Source organism: Mobula hypostoma, chromosome 24, assembly GCF_963921235.1.
Source record: "Mobula hypostoma chromosome 24, sMobHyp1.1, whole genome shotgun sequence".
NCBI lineage: Eukaryota > Metazoa > Chordata > Chondrichthyes > Myliobatiformes > Myliobatidae > Mobula > Mobula hypostoma.
The window spans coordinates 4,433,886-4,442,873 of record NC_086120.1 but is presented as its reverse complement, the minus strand read 5'-3'; positions in this window follow the sequence as shown (position 1 = coordinate 4,442,873).

The following is an 8,988-nucleotide window of genomic DNA, read 5'->3' as shown; positions in this document are numbered from 1 at the left end:
AGTGTCCAATTCCATTTTAGTTAATTTCCCATTCACTTCTGGTGTAAGCCATATTGCTTGTTGATTGTTAGTTTTTACATTGTAAATCTCAAGGCTGCTCAGTCTGTGTCACTCTCATCATTATCAATTTTTTCCATCAACAGCATGCAGATTAGTTCTCTTTTCGAAAGTGCAACCTGTTAACTTGTTCTCTTCCTTGTGCAGTCCATTTATTTTTATCCTTTGTACGTGTCCGACTTTGTTGCAGTTTCTGCATTTTACCTTTAAACCTGCATTTGTTAGGTGTATGCGAGTCCAGCCACAACGGTAACACAATTTGTTTGGCCAGGCTGGTTTCTGTTTGGATGCTGCAATTTTATTCACACTCAATTCCTTGAGGAATTGGATGCTGGATTTCCTCACTTGCACACCCAGTCAGTTCAGATTGGCAACATCTCCTCCACAATCTCCAACAGCACAGGTGTGCCACAGGGCTGTGTGCTCAGCCTCCTGCTCTAATTATTTTACACTTGTGGCTGCTGACACCACTGTTATAGGCAGAATCAAAGGTGGTGACGAATTAGCATGTAGGACAGATTGAAAAGCTGGCTGAGTGGTGCCCTAACAACAACCTCTTCCTCACTGCAAGACCAAGGAGCTGACTGACTTCGAGAAGAGGAAAGAGGTCAATGAGCCAGTCCTCATTGGGACGTCATTAGTGGACAGGGTCAGCAGCTTTAAATTCCTCACTGTTATTATCTTGAAGGACTTGTACTGAGCCCAGCACACAAGTGCAATTACAAAGAAAGCATGACAGCACCTCCATTTCCTTAGGAGTTTGCAAACATTCAGCATGACATCTAAAACTGACAAAATTTTATAGATGTGTAGTGGAGAACAAATTAATTTGCTGCACCACAGCCTGGTATGGAAACACCAATGCTCTTGAACAGAAAATCCTACAAAAAATAGTGAATATGGTCCAGCCTAGAACAGGTAAAGTTCTCCCCGCCATTGAGTATATTAACACGAAATGTTGTCGAGGAAAAGCAGCACCCATCATCGGGAGTCCCCACCACTCAGGACATGCTCTCTTCTCGCTGCTACCGTCGGGAAGGAGGTACAGAAACCTCAGGACTCACACCACCTGGCTCAGGAATAGTTACTATCCCTCAACTATCCGGCTCTTGAACAAAAGAGGATAACTTCAGTTGCCCCATCAATGAAATGTTCCCACAACCAATGGCCTCACTTTCAAGGATTTTTCATCTCATGTTCTTGATATTCATTGCTTATTTATTATTATTATTTGTATTTGCAGAGTTTGTTGTCTTTTGCGAACTGGTTGAACACCCAAGTTGCTGTGGTCTTTTGTGGATTCTGTTATGGTTATTATTCTATTATGGATTGATTGAGTATGCCCACAAGAAAATGAATCTCCCAGCTGTATATGGTGACATTTCTGCACTTGATAATAACCTAACTTTGAACTTTTACTTAAATTGGCAAGTATGCTCAGCCAGTCAGTGCCTGTGGCATGAAGAACCTTGACTAGTTTCCTCATCCAGTGGCCCAGCTGGCTTAACATGCAGTGCATGGACCTAGGCTGCCCCAGCAATTTCAGATATGGAGACTGACCTGTTACGTGGGTTGGAGTGTGGTGCATTGACAAGAGGGCCAGTGGAAGTACCTGTGGGCATTTTAGCTATGTTTCCAAACATTATTTAGCCATTCTGCTTTTTCAGGGCACAATTTTGTCTCTCCACTGCTCCACTAAAGTGAAGTGATGCTTGCACTGTAGGGCTTTTGTCAACTCCTGTATCACCTTGCCTGTAAAGTATGGACCACAACAACTTGCAAGTCTTTTTATGGATCCCAACCTAATTAATACATTCTCATACTAAAAGTTTAGCAACTGTTCTACGAGTTGGATAAGCTTCTGAAAAAAGAAAACATACAGTGCCTATAAATTATTATTAAATTCATAATTAATTTAGATCACTTTTGTAGAGATCTGTTTTCACTTTGACTTGAAAGTCTTTCTCATTCGATCAGCGTCAAAAGAAACCAAATTAAATCCATTGTGATTCAATGTTGTAAAACAATAAAACATGAAAACTTCTAAGTGGGGGGGTGGGGGGGAGTTGGGGGAGAAGGCACCATACCTTTGGGTAACCACAGAAAGTCCATTTGGAGATGAACAAATGGCCCCAGGATGATGGTCTGACTGAGGCAGATACTAGCAGTATCTTCCTAGCATGATGTTTCTAGCAAATCATACAATTTGCTGCAAATTTTCCTTTTATGGTTGGGATTGCTGGTGCACACAACTCTTTAAAAATTATACCCAATGCTTCCCTTTTATTCACTTAGCGTATAGAACAGTAGAGCACAGTTGACTCTTGATATCATGCCAACCCTATAACCAATTCCAAGATCAAACTAATGCTTCCCTCCAGTATAGCCCTCCATTTTTTATTCCATCCATGTGTATCCACGAGTCCCTTAAATGTTCCTAATGTATTTGCCTCCATCAATACCCCTGGCAGCATGTTCCATGCAGCACCCTCTAAAATGACTAACTCTGATATACCCCCATTCTCTGCTCCAGTCACCTTAAAATTGTGCCATCTCATGGTAGCCATTTCTGCCCAGATTATCCACTCTATCAATGTCTCTCAACTTACAAACCTCCATTAAATAACCTCTCATCCTCTTTCACCCCAAAGGGAAAAGCCCTAGCTCTTTCAACCTTTCCTCATTAGACATGCTCTCTAATCTAAACCCTTCATCCAGTCTCTAATACTTCCACATCCTTCCTATAACGGGGCAATCAGAAATGAACAATACTTCAAGTGTGGTCGGGGTCGACCACGGATGTTGCATCCCAGTTGTCTAATGTGATACACCAGCTAATACGCAAGCCAGGGCAGTATGATGTAGAGAGCAAGCTGTTGCCCATGCAGCAGGCTCCCCCTCCATGCAGTTGATGATTCCAAAGGGATGGCAGAGACAGATATGGTTTGGCACCACTGGCTTCACAGGAGTTGCCAGCATTGAACTTAATGTAAAACTCTCTTAGGCACTCCAGCTCCAAATTTTTTCCTTGGAGTTTACTCCAGAAGCCTTCCCTGTGAGTGGGTACAGCCATAAGACAGCAGAGGTTTGAGATCAGAGTTTTCCTTCTCCTAGATGAGCTGTCAGCCATGGCTGACAAGCCCCATCTGCCTGAAGCGATTGGTTTTAAGATGGCATTAACCCACCTTTGACCCTTCTCCTGTCAGTAGAAATGGTTTTGCCAGGTTTAGTAGCCAAGCCACATGTCCAGGTAGGAGCTGGATGTGGTTGTCAGAGACTATTTAAGGTGCACGTCATTGGGAGCATTTAATAGGTAGTGGGAGCATATCCTTATTACCACCCTTGGCTATAACAACCTTAAGGAACCATGTGTCACCTACCAGAGTTCTATAGAGATGTAACGTCACCTTACAGCCAGGCCAGGGCTCTCCCACTCAAACGAGAGGTAATGAAGATTACCTTTCTGCACTCTGAAGGGAACTAGAGTTGAAAAACTAATAAGCACTGGATAAGGAAGCTGTGGCAAGAACCCGGTCACTAGGGAGCTTCTATGGGTGTGCCATAGACAACTTATCACACTTTAATGCCCTCTTGTATGGACTATTGTTGTAGGATTTATGAGGAGGCAGCTTGTTCAGTCTTGTATAGGTTAGATGTTCTATAGTCCAGGACACTTCAAATCTGTAGTGGAGCATTCTGGACCACACCTAGAGATGAACTGGTGGTTGAACTAGGTGAGATGCCTCTTGTCCTGCAGACAGCCTTGCATATTGGATTTCCGTGGTAGATTGGGAGTCATCCCATTGAACGTATTCAGTTTTAATGGATTGCTGGGAATATACTAACAGAATTGCAAATGTTTTGCTCCGATAATTGGGAATACTTGAGGGAGTATGGTCTTGGGGATTTGCAAATTAGCCCAACAGTAGCCTGGCCAAGAGTTCTACCTTTAATCTGTTGGGTGTTCCCTGTCCAGGGTTCCCATGGTTAAATACTTGCGGTTATGTCTAGATTCAAGACTGACTTAGAGAACACACATAAATGTAAGCAGGTCATTAACACTGGAATCTCGTTATAACCTCCGAATTCATTATTTACTTTAGCATTCTCCACACCACCGTTAGACCAGTCCCTCCCCCCCCCAAATGATCAGCAAAACCCCCTCGAAGCTAAGCTTCTAGCATTCTTAATAATAGACCTTGCTATTCTTCTTTGCTTCTGAAAGTTCAGCAAGACCTCCTGCGTTTAACTACATTTCAAAATGCGTAATGCCCATCTCTGGTCTCATATATCTTCTGTACATTCCTGTGTCCACCAAGGAACACATTTCTTACCAGCTCCCTGAGACACCACCAAAAGGAATGACTTAACGGGCTGCCCCACACAAACTAGAAATTATACTCTGATAGTCTTATTCTGTGGTATCACCTAGAGACAATTGATCAAACGATTTCTCACACTTAATGGAAATTTCCCCCAGTTTGCTCTCTTAAAACACCATTTAGTACCAGAAACCAAATTCTGACAGTGAACCTTGATCCCTACAATACAAAAGGCTGGGAGATGATCACTCTCCAACTAGTTATTCCATCCTAACTACTAAGTCCAGCAAGTAGAGCAGAGACAGGAGTCAAGCCCAGAGAGGAGTCCCCACCTTTAGAAATATCCACCCTGGTCTTTCTTCCATAATTTAAACAAGTTAAATAACATTCTTCCAAAAAATCCTCAACTGCCACCCCATCAGCATCTGTTGTCTTACTGCCTCACAAATCCTCACTATGTGCATTAAAGTCACCACAAAAAGTAATTTTACCAGAATAATTTCCCATTATTCTCCTCAACCCTTCCACAGACAGTTCCGGACCTGGATTATCATAGTTCACACTTTTGATTCCACCCTATGGATATAACAATTCACTAATTACACATTCAGTCTTCTCTACAGAAGGCAGAAATCTGCATGATAAACCCTCCTTCACAGTCTCTTTCTGCAGTTGGATGTCATATCGCACAGTCTCATAATCCGGAACCTTAAATGATAAATGTGATCGCAATCGGATCTTGTGCACAAATCACACTTAAGGGAACATCAAAAACTAAAACATACGTATTAGACCAAAAGATATAGGAGTAGAATTAGGCCATTCAGCCCATCTAGTCTGCTCCAATATTCCATCATCCCACTCAACCCCACACACCTGTTTTGTCTCCATATCTGTTGATGCCCTAACCGATCTGTGTATTTTAAATGTACCCAGAGACTTGGCCTCCACTGCAGTTTGTGGCATAGCCTTCCACAGATTCACCACTCTCTGGCCAATTCTAAAAGGTCGCCCCTCAATTTTGACGCTGTGCCTTCTAGTTCGGGATACCCCCACCATAGAAAACAACCTCTCCACCACCACCCTATCTAGTCGTTTCAACATTTGGTAGGTTTCGATGAGATCCTCCTGCATTCCTCTAAATTCCAGTGAGTTTAGGCCCAATGCTGCCAAACACTCCTCATATGTTAACCCCTTAATTCCCAGGATCATCTTTCACTGGACTTTCTCCAATGACAACACATCCTTTCTAAGATATGGGCCCCAAACTATTGACAATACTGTGAGTGCAGCGGGACTAGTGTCTTATAAAGGCTCAGCATTATCTCCTTTATTTTATATTCTATTTCCCTTGAAATAAATTTGCCTTCTTTACCACAGACTCAACCTGTAAATTAACCTTCTAGGAGTCTTGCATGAGGATTTCAAAGTCCCTTTGCACCTCTGACGTTTGAACCCTCTTCCATTGAGATAAAAGTCTGCACTATTGTTCCTCTTACCAAAATGCGTTATCATACATTTCCCAGCACTGTATTCCCTCTGCCACTTTTTGCCCTTTCTTCCCATTTGTTCAAGTCCTATTTCAATTACATTGCTTCCTCAGCACTATCTACCCCTCCACCCATCTATGTATCACCTGCAAAGCCATCAGTTATCCAAAACAATGTTGACAAACAATGTGAAAACTAATTACTGGCAGCCAACCAGAAAAGGTCCCTTTTATTCCCACACACTGCCTCCTGTCTGTCAGCTATACCTCTATCCATGCCACTATCTGTCCTGTAACACCATATTATTTTCTGAAGCAGCCTCATGTGAGGCACCTTATCAAATGCCTTCTGAAAATCCAAATAAATGACATCCACTGCCTCTCCTTTGTCCACCTGCTTGTTTCTTCCTGGAAGACTAACAGATTTGTCGGGCAAAATTTCCCTTTACAGAAACCATGCTGACTTTGACTTACTTTATCATTAATCTCCAAGCACCCTGAAACCTCATTCTTAATAATAGACTCCAACACTTTCCCAACCACTGAGGTTTGGCCAAATGGCCTATGATTTCCTTTTTTTTGCCTTCCTCCCTTCCTAAAGAGTGGAGTGACATTTGCAATCTTCCAGTCCTCCCAGAGCATGCCAGAATCAAGTGATTCTTGAAATATCATGACCAATGTATCCGCTGTCTCTTCAGCAACCTCTCTCAAGTGTCTGGGATATGGTCCATTTGGTCCTGGTGACTTATGCAGCTTACGCACCTTAAGACGTTTGAGTTTGCCTAGCACTTTTTCCTTTGTAATAGCAATAGCACTCACTCCTGCTCCCTGACACTCACAGACCTCTGGCACACTGCTAGTGTCTTCCACAGTGAAGACAGATGTAAACTACTCATTAATTTTAGCTGCCATATCTTTGTCCACCATTACTACCTCACCAGCATCATTTTCCAGTGGTCCAATATCAACTCTCACCTCCCTTTTACTCTTTATATAACTGAAAAAACTTTCAGTATCCTGCTTTATATTATTGGCTAGTTTACCTACAGATTTCATCTTTTCCCTTCTTATAGCTTTTTTAGAATCATAGAAAAGTACAGCACAGAAGTAGGCCCTTCAGCCCATCTAGTCTGTGCCAAACCATTTAAATTGCCTACTCCCATTGACTTGCACCAGGACCATAGCCCTCCATACCCCAACCATCCATGTACCTACCCAAACTTCTCTTAAACGTTGAAATCGAGCTTGTGCTGGTGCTTGTCCCACAATCTCACAACCCTCTGAGTGAAGAAGTTTCCCTTCATGTTCCCCTTAAATTTTTCACCTTTCACCCTTAACCCATAACCTCCAGTTATAGTTCCACCCAAAATCAGTGGAAAAAGCCTGCTTGCATTTACCCTAGCTATACCCCTCAAAATTTTGTATATATCTATCAAATCTCTTAATCTTTTATGCTGTAAGGAATAAAGTCCTAACCTATTCAATCTTTCATTAGAACTCAGGTCCTCCAGACCCAGCAACATCCTTGTTAATTTTCTCTGCACTCTTTCAACCTTATTTGCATCTTTCCTGTAAGTAGATGACCAAAATTGTACACAATACTCCAAATTAGGCCTCAGCAAAGTCTTGTACAACTTCAACATAGCATTCATCTCCTGTTCTCAGTACTTTGATTTATGAGGGTCAATGTGCCAAAATCTTTCTTTATGGCCTGTTACTCTACTTTCACTGAATTATGGACCTATATTCCAAGATCACTCCTCAGTGCTCTACCATTCACCGTGTAAGACCTACCCTGGTTGGTCCTACCAAGTGTAACACCTCACACATTGTTGCCTTTTGTTGGATTTTAAAAGCTTCCCAATCATTCAACCTCCTACTCACTTTTGCTAACTTACATGCCCTTTCCTTGGCTTTTATGCAGTCCTTAACTTCCTTTGTCAGCCATGGAAAGCCTCATCCTCGGAGCAGATGCGGCGGTGACGGAGGAACTGGGAATAGGAATAGGCTTTCCGTTCCAGGGCATCTCAAATGTCCTCTTTCTTTAAGGATCGTGGTTTCCCTTCTGCTGTCATCAATGATGCCCTCACCCGCATCTCCTCCATTTCCCACACTTTGGCTCTCACCCCATCTTCCCGCCACCACAACAGGGACAGAGTTCCCCTTGTCCTCACCTACCACCCCACCAGCCTCCGGATCCAGCACATTATCCTCCGCAACTTCCGCCACCTTCAACAGGACCCCACCACTAAGCACATCTTTCCCTTTCCACCCCTCTCCGCTTTCCGCAGGGATCGGTCCCTCCACGACTCCCTTATCCACACGTCCATCCCCACTGATCTCCCACCCGGCATTTATCCCTGTAAGCGTAAGTGCTACACCTGTCCCTACACCTCACCTCTTGCAACCATTCATGGCCCCAAACAGTCCTTCCAGGTGAGGCAACACTTCACTTGTGAGTCTGTTGGGGTCATCTATTGCATCCGGTGCTCCCGGTGCGGCCTCCTCTACATCGGTGAAACCCGACGCAGATTGGGGAACCGCTTCATCGAGCACCTCCACTCCGTCCACCACAACAGACAGGATCTCCCGGTAGCCACCCACCTCAACTCTGCTTCAGATTGCTATTCAGATATGTCCATACATGGCCTCCTCTACTGCCATGATGAGGCTAAACTCAGGTTGGAGGAGCAACACCTCATATACCGTCTAGGTAGTCTCCAGCCCCTTGGTATGAACATAGAATTCTCCAACTTCCGGTAATTCCCTCCCTCCCCCTCCCTTCCTCTATCCCTATTTCACTCTGCCCCCTCCCCCAGCTCCCTCACGGTTCCGCCTCCTTCTGCTACCACCCATTGTTTTCCTGCCTATAACGTCGATGCTTCCCCTCCCCCACCCCTTTGTCTTTCAAATTACTGGTCTTTCAACTGAAGTTACAAGCATTCTTCAAATCCTTCCACCTCCTTCATTCTTCAGTCCTGACGAAGGGTTCCGGCCCGCAACGTCGGCTGATCGTTTCTGACTGATGCTGCCCGACCTGCTGAGTTCATCCACCGTACTGAAAGTGTTGCAATGATCACAGCATCTGCAGATTATTTTGTGTTTCAAATCTCTTACTAT